This window comes from Periplaneta americana, chromosome 7 (genome assembly GCF_040183065.1).
Source record: "Periplaneta americana isolate PAMFEO1 chromosome 7, P.americana_PAMFEO1_priV1, whole genome shotgun sequence".
NCBI lineage: Eukaryota > Metazoa > Arthropoda > Insecta > Blattodea > Blattidae > Periplaneta > Periplaneta americana.
In genome coordinates, this window is record NC_091123.1 from 144002878 (window position 1) to 144019020 (window position 16143).

Here is a 16143-nt window from a genome sequence, read left to right on the forward strand (position 1 = left end):
AACGTCAGTTTAAAAACCATGCGCTCTCCTGCATATGTTATTTCCTGTATGGAGAGATTAAAAGACCAGGAGATTAACAGTGATCTAATTTTGTAACTAGGGTAGTATCAATATGTGTGTATCAATGTTATTGTTTGTACTGTGAGACCTAGCCAATACAGATACGAGTACCCACGTGTGTGACCTTTGATATCTTATGACATCAACATTCATTCACAGCATTACCTCGCTTCGTCTCAGTCCCCAAAGACTTTCTCGTGGTTGGAGTACAGTACGTCGCGTCGCGTCGTTGACGTAATTTTTTTTTTTTTTGAAATTTATAAATCTTCTCACTATTCGTGAGCTGCCACAAAGGACAAAGAGTACTTAACCATATAAATGTTTACAAGTTCAGTGAACATTAATTTTGTTTTGACAATGAAATTCCTACAAGAACATAGCTGCAAATACATTTTGTGATTGGTGGAAATATACCTAGTTTTAGAGACGCAAGTGTTACAAAAAAGTAAAGAATGCTAATGAACTTGGTTTCATTTCGAATATAGGTGATGCTTCAGGAGAGCAATTGATCCTTTCAATGCAGCTAAAGTTACAATCGGAATAATAGATGTAGGTATTCCAAGCCTCTTAAACACATCTTTCATGAAGAGAGTAGCGGTACCTCTTGCTCCAACCAGAAGTCCGATTACTTCAAGTTCTTCTAGCTGGTACTTTTGGAGGTAATATGGAATAGTAGGATTGCAGATATTCTTTTTTTCCTTATCCACTTCTGCTGGCTGTTCCTCATTCGTTTCGAAACGCACAGTGGGATCCATAATTGAAGCGTCGGCTGGAACAACGTTATAAGTTACATTTGGTAAAATTTACAGGAGCTGCAAAAATGTGTATGCATACAACGTTGTTGTTATGAGGGTAGCAAACTTTTGAGTGGACAAATTTCACGTACTGCATTGATGGACAGTTGCAAGCCAAGGAGAATAGCAAAGTAACATGACATACAACATTATTACACGGAAACACGCCGAATGAAAATTTTGTAACTTACATCGTTGTTCCAGCCAACGCTTCCATTAAGAATCCAGATCTTGTAGATTCCTTGAAAGCTATTATATCTATGCGCCTTGTACTGCCAGTGACGGAGAGACCATGTACTTCTAGATGTTGTAATCGGCATCTTTAAGGGCAGTGGCTTGTGAGTGTTTCGAGACACCGAGATTGATCATTTCCGAAGTCCTGAACGTCAAGCAGCCTTGAATTGCCACAGTTGTTTATACCTGACCGAACTTTTATCTACTTTGGCAACTGTTATGTATAAACAATCAAGTAGTCTATTTGAAACATCATCTCTACCTTTCAGTGTATAATAATCCGTTCCCCAATCTTTATTTAATTACTAGGCCCTCATTAAAAGGCTAGGAATTTTCTTTTCATATGTTTGAGATCAAGTGTGCAATCTCAAGTAAAAAGATATTAACGTTATGTTTTATGTTTCTTAGAATTGCAAATTTATTTGAGAATTGTTTCTTTTTTCCTTCTATTTATATAACCATAAATAATATCATATAATAGAACCAGAACATTTTGATAACTAAGATACTGTTCTGTTTTGTCTTTTTGTCTCATTTAAACATTTATAATGTTATTTATTTCAATGATGTATGTTATTCAAAGTTACGAAATCTTTCCACGCCGACCAAATGCTATTTCGAGAATGATGAGCGAGACTCGAAGCGCACGAGAATGACGAGACGAGACTCGAAAGACAGGACTAGCCAATTAAAGGAATTGACACTTCTGAATAGTTCATTCTCTATTTGTAATATTCTTTTATCCTCCAAAAAAAATGTATTTTACTAACAACTTCAAATTAATGTAACTCTGAAAATATTAAGATTAGGACAAATGTTTATATGATATTTTTTGCTTAGAATGTCTTCGGAAATAAGCTCCGTAAGTGACGGTAAATCCTCGTGAATCACCCTGTATAATCTTAATTATTGTTTCTTTTGCTATCTGTTGCACCTAACACCCGGTATAGTATAAATCCCCCCTCACGACCGGAAAGAAAGGTCTGAATTCAACACTGCGTCACTTCCTGTGGAGGAAAAATTTAAGCAAAGTTTATTTCAAGCGGGAAATTGTAAGGAGTGTTAAAAGAGACATTTCCAGTTCACTATGATGTACGAGTTTAACACTCAATACATAGTATAGTAGCTACTGTAGTTGAACGATAGCCGGTATCTGGCCGCGCGTCACGCTGTTGCATGCATAACCTTGCACTGCTGCTATCAATAGCACTAACTCGCAAAGCCGGTTTAATCCCAACGCCACGCCAGTAACAGGTGGTCCCGGTATGTAAAGCATTCTCCATTGTGCGGATCATGCCTCGTTTAAATTCACACGGACTTATTTCGAGAGGTTTTTATGAATTCCCATTTTTCTGCATGCACGGGGGAAGGATGCTCCTCGTTTAACCTATATATTACCCAGTCACTACAGAGCTACTGTTTTTCAAACGAGGATGCCATTGTTGGTTCTCACCTTTCCTACTTGAAGTCTAGACGTACTGAGGCTCAGTGTTAAATTTATAATTTTTCACCCGGGGGGACTTATACCATAACCGGGAGGGGGGAGGTGGAGCCGACAGCAAAAGAAACAATAATTATTACGATCTTATGTAACAACAGAGGCAGTCTATGTAATAGGGAACATTAAAAAAATTGGATCGATTAAAGAAAGAGAGCTTTGATTCGTTTATGTTATTTGTTTTATAGTGAGGGTCACATAAGAACAGTTCCTAAACAGCAAAATATTGCCGTCTTGTCAGTGTTGCCAACTGTTACCAGATATCATACGATCCTACGTACTAAATGACTTTATTTACTTACCGTACTTTATGCTGGAAGGTTATTCTAAATAATTCAATAATTTGTAACATATTTTCGTAGGCAAACTATACGAGAAAGGGATCAACATGTCAAGTATTTTTTCTGGCAATACGAAATTCATTGGTTTGACAAAACAATTAACTCACGAGACCTAACCTAAAAATGTATTTTGTTTGACCACATGAAATTATTAGTACTAACTCCGAAAACTAGTTTCCAGTAACAGGCTCAGAAATCTAGTACAATTTCAATTTCATGGAACTCGAGTACCGACAAATATTGTCGATATTTGTCTCAGCTGCCAACATACCAGTTACAAAATCACTACCATTTGTAGTATTTGTCAGTATCGAAATTCGAAACGAAGTTGGCAAAAGAAAATTCAACCTGCAAACTAGAAAATCACCACAATCCACTAGAATATATAGTAATGGGGGAAAAATGGTTAGGTTTCACCCTTAGATTATGAAGTAAGCTGAACCGGAGTATAAAAGCTATACTAAATGTTAATATAGGCTTTAACTTAAAAGTGTTAATATTATTAATTAAATTCCCGCACTGTGGTGTCGTGGTCTAAGGCATCCTGCCTAGTACTCGCGTTACGGAATGCGCGCTGGTTCGAGTCCTCATGGGGGAAGAAATTTTCTCATGAAAGTTCGGCCAGTGTATGGAACCGATGGCCACCTAGCATCGTGATGCACTTTGGGAGCTACGATAGGTAACGAAATCCGATTGCGAAAGCCAGTTATAACGGCTGGGGGGGGCTCATCGTGCTAACCACACGATACCTCCATTCTAGTTGGATGATCGTCCACCTCTTCTTCGGCATGTGAACGTGAGGCCAGCAGCCAGCTGGTCAGTCTGGGCCCTTCAAGGACTGTGGCGCCACGAATTATTACTATTATTATTATTATTATTATTATTATTATTATTATTATTATTATTATTTAAAACATGGCGATTATGGACTATCCTTTGGTGTAAAATTATCCCATAGAGCAGGTGTTACGTATCCTTTTTACATAAACCCTCTAAATTTAGTAGACCTACAAGTAGTAGGCCTAATCATTAGGGCTAGGGTTCTTAGATAAATAAATATTTTTATTTGCACTGTAATAGAAACTCGTAATTATGTTTTAAATTTCGGACAAGGTTACCTGAGCATATATTTTAAACTTTATTTCACATAAAAACACATACAGTATTTCGAATTCTGTTATGTAAATCTATATTTTCATATATTCACATAAAACGCATAAAAATGTAGTTTTCATCAAATCATTTTTGATAAAAACCCCATTTCAGATAAATCATCACCCGAATGTTCAGTGTAATTGCTTAGACGTGACAGCTGGCAACTGTTTTTCGGAATTGTCTACCTGTAGACCTATGGAACTGCAGTCTACTCTCTCTCCAAAAGCGATAAGAGCTGTCACTACTAAAAAAATTGTACTGTAAGGAACACACATAAACATTGATGTGTCATTTAGGAGTGTCTTGTAAGTTATCATAACGCTGATTCAGAAAGCAATTATAATTTATAAACATCAGCTGCCTTTGTTTTCGTTTCCAATCATTAAACATTCTCTAGGGAGTGCATGTTGTTTCTCAATGGGCAGGGCGCTCTTTTTCCCAGTACAAGGCAGTGTTCCGCGATATTCGTCAGTCATTTGTGATGGACAACTTGAGGATGAATCTCATTGTGTACTGTAATTCTTCAGCAGTTGGCGAGACAGCAAAATTTATACTGATAAATACTGCATATTATTTATATTCACATAAAATAATTGAAACATAATTAAATATTTTTTCTTTTTTGTCATATATTTGTCCGATTTTTAGCCCATAAAAATAAATATTTTCCCGATTTTTAGCACCTAAAAATCCGAGTTCAATAATCATTAAACAATTAAATTAGAGAAATACGTCTTTCAGTAGTTTTTATAAATTTTTAAAGGGCACGATATGAATACTCCACCTGTTTTTTTAAGAGGCGCGGTGTCATTTCTAAGTACATTTCACATATTTTACAAAGTACACATCAAAATATAACCAATAATATTTAGTTTCCCATCGTTTTTATATCTCATTTCGAGTCCGACCTTTCATTCATTGTCTCACACTAACAGCACTTGATGAAGGTAACACAGATGCAATTACTGGTTCACATATTTCACTTTTATTTAAAGTCAGTTGAAAATTTTCTTCATTAAATGCAATGGATGCACTTTTCATTGGCTCTTCAATACGCCTTTTATTTTTAAGAAACATAAACTATGTCTCTTATTTTGCCATTGTACACTGAAATATTATGCTATATAACTATTTTAGTACTGTTTAAATTTCAACCAATCAAGATCGGCCGGTAGACTACAAGTCTTAAGGAAACAACTACAGTATCTGAAAGTCTACATAACAGTATTTAGTTTAGGTAATGGAAAGTCATATCAAATTGAAATTACTCCCTCTTATTACTATTTAAAATCATCCACACCTCCACACCCTCTTACCTAGCATCTCGTTTTGTTTACCTTTCACTACTTCGAACCCGGAACATGTACCTTCTCTCTATTCCTCTGCACAGAACATCCTTCTACTCATCATCTTCCAGCATATCGATTCCAAGCCTCTGGAATTCTCTCCCTGACCATGTCAGAGACTATCGGACAATATCAAAATTCAAATTTAAATTAAAAAATCACATTCTAGTTCATGGAATTGCTTGTTGAACACCTGTCAGGTTGCGCAACTTCGGCTTAACCTATGACATATTATAGTAAATATTGTAACTATGCTGTTGTAAAATTGACAATTAATATGTAATGTTATTGTTATTATTATTATTATTATTATTATTATTATTATTATCAGTTATCACTATCATCATTGCTATCTCTGTTTTTTTTTTCTCGTATTAGCTCGATGAGAGCTCTATAGTGTTCCTTTGGCCCTGTTGATCCTCTATAGAGCTTTAATTTAATGTGTATTATTTTCATAGGCGTTTGTATTTCTTTTTTGTATTTATATGTGCTATCTGGTAGGATAGAAGAGAAGGCCTTATGGTCTTAATCCTGTCAGATTAAATAAATAAATAAATAAATAAATAAATAAATAAATAAATAAATAAATAAATAAATGAATCAATGAATAAATAAATAAATAAATAAATAAATAAATAAATAAATATTATATAAATTATAGTTGAGTTTAAAAAGTCTGAAATCTCAGGTGGGGGAAGAGAAAATTTCTGATGTTATTACTGCTGTGGCCTGTTATTCTTGAACTAAAATTACAAATGTAGAATTTGTTGCAGGAGCTATTAGTTGCAAAATACAATTATTTGGACCAGAATGCATATGCAAATGCATATTTTGAAATGCCAGTTGAAAAAGATCCAAATTTTTTTTTTACATGTTTTGAATGTCTTCGCTAAGATGATGAATATGGAAAAGTTAATCTTGCGTATTTTTGCATATTTCAGGCATCCCTGCATGTAATAGACTATTTTACATATATTGTAGCATACTTTCAGTATTTTGTTGCATAAACTCCAAATTTGCATATTATTTGGTAGAAATAAATAAGATCCTGTGTTGATTGGTTGTAAGCAAACATTTTTTTGGTTAACCGTACTCGATGGCTGGAAATTCCTTGCAGATGAAGGATAGCTGTAGAAAAACCAAAACAACCACTCTGCTTTTGTTCCACTTGCCCTTGAGTCGGTAATTGAGGACATTGAACTACTGCACAAGAAGAAGCATTCCCAAATATCCCTACCTACCTGAATCTTCCTCCTTTACTCTTATTTCAATGGTTCTCAGTTGGCGGGCCAGCGCCTAGCAGCAGTCCGAATGATTTTGATGAATTTTGTATTCTGCCTAGTATAAGTGGGTTAAATGTAAATTACTGACACCAAACTATATACTCAATTTCTGTCAGGTCATGGTAAATTTGGTTCCTATTTTCAAAGACTTCGTATTAATAACGAAAATGATTATCGCTGCAGATGTAACGAAACATTACAGACTGTTCCTCATCTTCTATTTGATTGCCAAATTTTCTGGAAAGAAAGACATACATTAACATAACATATATATAAATGTAACATTACATACTGTCCTTTTTTCAAAATATTTGTTAAACCTTGCTGTTATAAACATTTTCTGTTTCACTTGCCATATTTTTAAAATATTGTAATTTTATTTGTATTGTCATAACCTCCTGAGTCCTGAGAGTATAGTATAGGATTATACTTCATACATGATTATGATATAAGATGTATGTGCAGAGACCCGAAGTATAGTATAATATACCTGCATGTATGCCGTAACTGTAACCTGCAGAATTCTTTCAGCATTTTTCCTCATGTCAGTGACTTTTTTTGAAGTGTAGAATTATATTGAACTTTAAAAATAAAACAACAAATGTCTCAGGACTTAGGAGGTTATTATTTTTTTCATTTAATTTATTATATTCCATAGATGACCGAGCGGTCTAGCGGCGTGGTAGAGGGCTGGCCTTGCATTCGGGAGGTCCGGGGTTCGATCCCAGGGGCCGGAAATCCTAACAGGTTTTTCATGGTTTCCTCAGTTATTTCCAGGCAAATGCCGGAATTGTACCTCTTGAAAGTCCGGCCATGGACGGCGATCCTTCCCTTAATCCTTTCATATGTGTACGTGAATGCTGTGTAATGTCTTAAATGTTTGTGTTGTATCGGTGGCGGCCCTGGCACTGAGCTGATCCCTCATCCGGGGAGGCCCTCCATGTCCTTGTGTGGTCAAAAAAGTATGTATGTGATCCATAGATTAATTCCTCTCCCGACAGGTCGCGGCCCTGTAAGGCCCGTGTGGCGTGGGTCGTGTAAATGCACCTACAAGGGAGAGGTTAAACTAAGGGAAAGAAAGAAAGAAAGAAAGAAAGAAAGAAAGAAAGAAAGAAAGAAAGAAAGAAAGAAAGAAAGAAAGAAAGAAATATTCCATAGATCTTACATGATCCGTGAAGCTTTAAGATGCGGAACAAGTTAAAATTTTACAATATTACAATTACAATTTTTACAAAATTTTTACAATTTTTACAATTTTTACAATATTTTAAAGTTTTTATAGTTTTACAATTTTGTAACTTTCTACAATTTTTTACAATATTTTGGAGAGATGTAGTGAGATGAGGTGAGGCCCGAGGATTCGCCAAAAGATTACCCGGGATTTGCCTTTTGGTTGGGGAAAACCTCGGAAAAAACCCAACCAGGTAATCAGACCAAAGGGGTGAAATGAAGTGAGACGAAGGACTCGCCATAGACTATCATGTTTAGTTTATTATTTTATTTTAACTATATCTGTAACATACTGTAGATGCAATAGGGTTATTTGTAAATTTTTGACATTTAATAATAATAATAATAATAATAATAATAATAATAATAATAATAATAATAATAATAATAATAATAATAATAGTAAGATTAGTACTACTACTACTACTACTAATTATTATTATTATTATTATTATTATTATTATTATTATTATTATTATTATTATTATTACTCATATTATTATGTCAACTGTCCTATGACAGGTTTGAACCTCACAAGTGATACAGCAGTGCACCACTTATGAAGCAACTAGAGCAGGAGATAATGGGGTAGGGCGGCCAGTTCCTTTCCCTCCCCATTGTACATCGCCGACTAGCTACATATTACACTAATCAGACTTCAGATGTATCCAACCATTTGCTTTTCCTCTGACACATATCATGAAGTGAGATGTACTGCCTGAAAATAGATGTACATAATTATCAGCCACAACCTCTATTATTATTATTATTATTATTATTATTATTATTATTATTATTATTATCATCATCATCACTGTGCTGGACTTTTATTGGCCAATGGCTGTTGTCTAGCACATAAATATAAATAAATAAATAAATAAATAAATAAATAAATAAATAAATATTATTTTCTATTTCCCAATGACGAAGAAGGCTATCCAGAGAACAATTAGTGAAATGAGATTCATGAGGTAAACAGTAAGATATACAATCTGGGATAAAAAAAATTAAATACAGATATTTTGAAAGAACTGGAAGTTAAACCCGTGAAAATAGAGCTAGCTGGAAGAGCCATGTAGAAAGAATGCCGGAGAACAGCTGATGGCCGTAGGTTATCGCCCTTTCGGAAGATGCTTAAAAACGGCAGAAAACCATAGAGGCCGCAACGGATCACTAGGTCCAAAGCTTGAACTCGTTAATGACGATGATGATGATGATGATGATGATGATGATGATATATTTCTAGTTTTGTGATGTCAGTACATTTTTCCCAAACCCATGATTACAATGATTAAAATGTTATGTATTTTTAGTAACTGTCCACTATTCTTGCCTATGAGATCATAAATAATTAATATTATTATAATAGTTATTTTTTTTTGTGTTTTATAAAATTCATACATTGTTTCTTCGAATATTTGATTTCGTGAAAAAATAAACGATCACAGAAAACAATGGGTAGACCATGTTGAAAGATTGAATATAAAGCAACATTGAGAATAGTCTTCATTACACATCAAAATGGAAGGAGAAATACTGTTTTCCAAAATTCATATATTACTTTCTCGAATATTTAGTTAAGTGAAAATATAGGCCTATACGATCACAAAAAGAATGGATAGACCGTGTTGAAAGAATGAATGTAAAGCAGTATTCAAAATAGTCTTAATTACGCATAAAAATGTAAGGAGAAATATGGAATGATAGAGAAAGTGTTGGCGTGAAGACTTGAAAGTGTCGATAAGCTTGAGGAGCAGAAGAAGAAGAATAAAATAATGTAATCATGGTGTGATGAAAATGAGAGCCTGTCTGTATGTCGGTGTTTTTGATAGCAGACTACTGTTTACAAGTGAATATCTGGTAATACCAAAGAAAGATTAGTTTAATGAGAGATATCGAAGCAGAGGGTCAGGAGACATACTTGTTCGGCGGGGGATCTTGGTGGCGTCCATCTGGGTCATCGCAACGCTCAATGTCAGGCGAATTGTGTTACTGGGTCATTACTCATTCGTCTACTGCTGGGGCTGTTTCGAATAAAGCAGGATGTAATATGCAGCGTGAGAAAACGGAAGCACAAGGGACATCGGAGAACTGCTGAAGCGTGCTAAGAAACGCGGCTATCTTGATCGCGTCTTCCGGGACGCTCTCGCACTCACATCGCTTAATCCGCGCTGATGGAGACCCCTGCTATTATTAGTGATGTAAACAAAGACGTTAACCGTGAGTAAAGGCGAAGTAATAATTAGGGAACGGATTTATAGGTGCTAAAAAGAAGAGATTTAGGTCTTTATAAAATTCAATTTAGGATATTTAGGAGTTTACATAAAATTAACAATTAATAATTCTAATTTGGGTGCATACCAGTTCGGTCCTATTAGATACATATCTGAAATATATAGTACTAGTTCGGTCCAGTGTTGCCACGATCTACTCACGAATATCAGGAGAAAACCATCGAAAAAAACAGGAGGTTACAGTAGGTTAATTAAACATTAATTTTCTCTTCTTATTATAATATTAATTACTAAACAGTGTATACTGTAAGAATGATGATACTGTTGTATTACTATATAGCACATCCCTAATGAAATGCAACAGTTTAGCTAAATATTACTAGTCATCTTTACTCAGCGTATGTAAGTAAGACATGCAATTTTGTTTTTACACAGTAATGTCTCGTTGACAATGTTTCCCATTAAAATATATTAATCAGGAGTTTTTTTTGTATAAAACGATTTTCGACAGAACGAGATTTATTTTAAAGATGATATTAAAGACAGTACTGCATTAGCTGCGATTATAACAGACAAAAAGTTATTCCTTTTCCTGTTTTTGCATAACTACCCTTTAAACTGTTCATAATTTTCCCACTCTGATTTATAATTCTGGGAAGGAGTATTTACTTTTTTCTTTCTTGCTGGGACATTTTCACTCATTTTAAAAGATCACTGTGCACGATATGTAACACAAAAATACCATTACCTACACTTTCTCTCTCACTGTTTCACGTGTTCGTGTCTTTAAGCATCATTGTGGGGACGCGTTATGAGCAGAGAGACACAACGAGCTAGAAGAATATCCTTACTTCTAGCTCGTTGGGGGACAAATGAAAACATTGTTTGACTTGTGTAAAAGATGCAAAAGTAAGACATAGTGACATAATATAATATGTAATAAATTGAAAATCCGCGCATAGAACTAAGTGACTGCAGCATACCAAAAACGAAGGAGAAATTCGGACTTTTGACAAAGAAAGAAGTAGAGCAGTAGATTCAATGGAAAGACAGGAAATCTCCTGCTTAATCAGTAGGTACAGTAGCGTGCAAATTAATCCGAACAAAACATATTTTTACATTTTCTGTCATTGTTGGCCTCACAGCTGCTCATACCGCTTTAATTGACATCTGTAGTACGTGTAATTCCATTGTTGAAGGTCTGTCGTTATTAATTTTTTTTATAATATGTGACATTTTGCCTGTCGTTTTGTACTTATAAGCATTTCAGTTGTGTTGAAGACTTAATACTGCAATCCTGTGTACATTCTGTCGTCTTCACAAATGGATACAACTCCATGAAAACGGTCTAAAATTATAACATTAGCAGAGCATTCTTCTATGACACATAGGCAAATTGCTGCATAATGTCACATCGGTTTGGCTACTGTTAATTCATCATAAAACGATACAGGGAGACTGGATCCATCACACCCCAGAAAAAAGGAAACTGTGGCCGGAAAAGGAAGAATTCACCTGCAGATGATCGTTTGTCAGGAAAAGTAAATTAAATCCTAGACTAACTGCTGTCGACTTAACCCGCGAGTTAATGGCTACCACTGGCGCGAATATTCACGTCACAACAGTGCGGCGTAAGCTTTTGGAAGCTGGACGAAGGGCTCGTAAGCCTATTAAGAAGCAACTGCTAACCCCTGTTATGTGCAAAAAACGCTTAATGTGGGCAAAATTACATCAACACTGGACAGTGAATGACTGGAAGAATGTACTTTTTTCCGATGAGTCTCATTTCGAGGTCCACGGCCACTGTGTTTCTTACGTACGGAAAGGATACGAGAAAGTAACAGCAGCTCATCTCCAACAAGCACTCAAATATCCCCCTAAAGTAATGTTTTGGGGTTGTTTTACACATGAAGGGCCTGAAGCATTAATACCTATCAAGGGAATGATGAATTCTGGCAAATATATTCACTTATTGGAAACCAGAATCGTACCCCAGCTGCAAAAATCATTTCCGGATGGCAGAGGTGTGTTCCAACAAGACCTGGCACCATGCCATACGTCTCGAAAAACTACAGAATTCTTCAACAAGAAGAATATTCAGGTATTCCCCTGGCCAGGCAACTCACCCGACATCAACCCCATTGAGAACTTGTGGTCAATTTGCAAAAGAAGAATGCAAAAAATGGATTGTTCTACAAAGGAGAAGATGATTTCTGCCCTCATTGGTGTATAGTTTCGCGATGAAGAAATGAAGAATATTTGTGGGAAATTAGTGGAATCCATGCCAAATCGTCTCAGAGCTGTTATTAGGAACAAGGGAGGCCACATACATTACTGAGGTATGTCTTAGATACTTTTTTTATCTTGGTTGAGTGTTTTTGCATAAGTAATTACGTTGTTCGGATTAATTTGCACGCTACTGTATGGCAACACTGGTTCGGTCCGAGGTTCAGAAAGCTACAATACTAATTCGGTCCGAACTAGCAACAGAATATAAAAACAATTCAGAAATTGGACAATTTGTTAAGTGTTTTTTCCGCCTTCCATTCCTGCCGCCGCAAGATGTGAACGACTGTCTCACAGAATACTTGATGAGCATTCAACCCCTACATCAAAGAGTGCAGCAATTTACCGATAAGGCTATGTGCTAGAGAAATATCTCAAGGCTGATAATACTTTCCCGCCACAATTATGGGCCGAATTCGTAGCTACGACAGAAAGAATGAGAGTTGTGAATTTTTCCATGCAAAGTTAAATGGCTTATTCTACATCGCTCAATTAATAGATGTTCTGAAACGAATTCAAATTGACACTTAACTGTACAGTAGTGGCGAAAAAACCGAACCGACGGAATAATCAAAGTCCCCAAAATGAGCCACTGCGCAAGCCACGCCCGCATTCACAAGAAAGCGAGTAATATATTGAAATTGTTGTAGTTTCGACTGCTGACGTAGCCCATTTCGAAAGCCATTAGAAAATAAGCTGGTAAAATTCATGTTCTGGGAATAATAAGTTGATTAAGTAGTAAAATATCGCTGCAATCGAAAAGTATTGGGAATAAATTTGAATAAGGAACAAAAAAAAAGTTTCCTTCCCATGCACGATTCGAACTACGAAAGTCTTAGTTACCAGTCTGTCGTGCTCTGGAGTGAACAAGGCTCTGAAATCAGCTACAAGGGTCGGTCCGGTTTTTTTTTTTTTTCCACTACTGTACAAAGAACTGGTACTGAATTGAAGACTCAAATGCTATCAAAGAGAGAGACTGATCACTGATTGGTCAGTTTCATTCGCATAACGAGGGTGTATTGATGCGAAAACTAATTTGTAAGATCTCGCCTAACCTGGACAATCTACCATCCTTTTTATGCTAGGTTGAACATTTTCAAACTAACTTCGGTTCCGGGAAATTAGGTAAAAATCTTCTTCCCTCCCCTTTTAAGACCAATATTGAACGAATTTGTCAGACCAGTGTAGGTAAGTTTTTTTTAAATAACATTCTTGTAGTTTTCTGGGGGGCATATTTACATTTTAATTCTGGTATTTTTATTTTAAATATACCCAAAAATACTAAGAAGGAGTTTTTCAGCACGAACATAGCTTTTAGCCATTTATGGCTAATTTAGGCGTTTTAGATCCTATAGAAATTTAATAGAGCGAGCTTGTGTACAGGAAACGTAAGAGATATCTCAAGGACGTAGCGAACAAAGTAGGTACGGAACTAGAATTCCGTTCGCTAGTACTAATACGCTGCAACAATCACAGTCCGTTTCTTCCTCGTGCCTCTCATCCTCATCATCTTTTTGTCTGCTTCACGTTTAGCTAATTGTACGTTGTTCCGTCTATGAGAAACAAGATGTCAGATTACAAGCAGGCTTACGCATTAAAAGTAATAATAATAATAATAATAATAATAATAATAATAATAGTAATAATAATAATAATAATAATAATAATAATAATAATAATAATAATAATAATAATAATAATGTATAAGATTCGTCTCTAACACATAGTCGGAAATTTGACCATATAACACAGTCTCTTGAACTTCTCTCATAGGTTCGTCTAAGGAATGAAGAATCATACATGCTCTCTCACTCTTGTACAAAATTTTACACAACTCTTCTTCAAATTGCTGACTTCACGCTTTCAGTTCCTCACTACTTCACGAAATTAGCATCAATCTCTTCTTTCTATTCCTGGTCACAGAACTTCCCTACACTCATCCTTCTGCACTGTAGCATACCATCAACTCTGGAATTCGTTACCTAGTGACGTCAGAGATTGCCGGATACTGTCACAGTTTAAAATTAAACTAGAAAAGTATGTTTTATCCCACGAAATCCGTTGCAGACAAGTTGCTAAATTTATGCTGACAGCGTTTTTATCTTTAGAATTTTTCTATTAATTTCCTTGTGTTATAGTAACCTTTCGCTTGTCTTTGTGCCAGGATATTAGAACAGCCCATCTTCCTTAGAATAATTATACTGAAGTTGAATGTCACTGTTATATTGTATCTGTTTCATTTTCATTGTATTATTCCTTAAATTGTGTTAGAGTATTTAGTATTATTTTGAATGTCAACTTGTAAGTTATGTAATTTTTTATGTTTTGAATTTGTCACACATTAGTAATTGATTAACTAGCGGACTTACTCGTGTTAATTATGTAAGTCTGTGCGGCTTACAGCTGTTTCGGTGCTTCATCACACCATACTCAGAACCTACTAGATCTCGGCGTCATCTCAAACTTCTCTGCCTGTTATGTGGGTGCGTTTGATTGTTGAAAGGTGTTGAAAAGTGGAGTCAAATAGTGTGTGTGTACTGAAATTGATCTGTGTGTTGAGAATTTGATCGGGGTGTGTTTTAGTGTGTTTGTATATTTCGTATTGTTCTAGTGTGTTGAGTTTTTGGTTCTTGGGTTGTATGTGTACACACTAAAACACACCCCGATCAAATTCTCAACACACAGATCAATTTCAGTACACACACTATTTGACTCCACTTTTCAACACCTTTCAACAATCAAACGCACACCCACATAACAGGCAGAGAAGTTCGAGATGACGCCGAGATCTAGTGAGCTCTGAGGATGGTGTGATGAAGCACCGTAACAGCTGTAAGCCGCACAGACTTACATAATTAACACGAGTAAGTCCGCTAGTTAATCAATTTCTTATATTCAAGTGTTAAAAGTAGTGTACGCAAGATTCAAAATGGATTGTCACACATTATTATACGTATTATATTAATTTGCATGATGATGATAATTACGTGACGGGTCTTCTTGACCATGCGGTTTAGCACTACACTAGGTCATCGCTTGAGATAACACAGGGCAAACATAAGACAAAGGACACTAACCCAGTTGCTACAGAAGAGAGAAAAAACCTTTGCTTTTCTGCCGAGAATGGAACCCAGATCAACAGAATACGTAACTTGATTTTCTAATCCTGTCATAGCGGAGAATTGCGGCTATTATTAATGACGTCAGCACAGAAAAATCTCATGGTTTTGAAGTGAAATGCCGATAGAGGATAGTATTGCCACCTCTCGAGAGGCACCGGTTAGGCTACCCAAATCGCTTATGTAGGTCGAAGTTGAGTATTCTTGAACACACACTCCACAGAAATCGACTGGAGAAGAATGACTTTCCCCTCCGATGTGCGTTGCAACACTCTGGGTGGTCTCACATGCGATCTCTTCTCTGAATTATTACCTGCTATCCCCAAATTATACATTGTTACGGTTTCACGTATGTCGCAACTTCAGACGTCTGAACTAGGAATGCAAGATTGATATAGACACCAACTTATTCTCTTTCACATTGTCCGAACAATATTCTAGGGATGTCAAAGCGCCTGCACTGCGTGGTCTCAAGGACCCGCATAGCATTTCCTTAGCGATGATTATACAGAGACATTTTATTTTTACTAAAGGCTGGTTCACAATAAACCGGAAACGGAAAC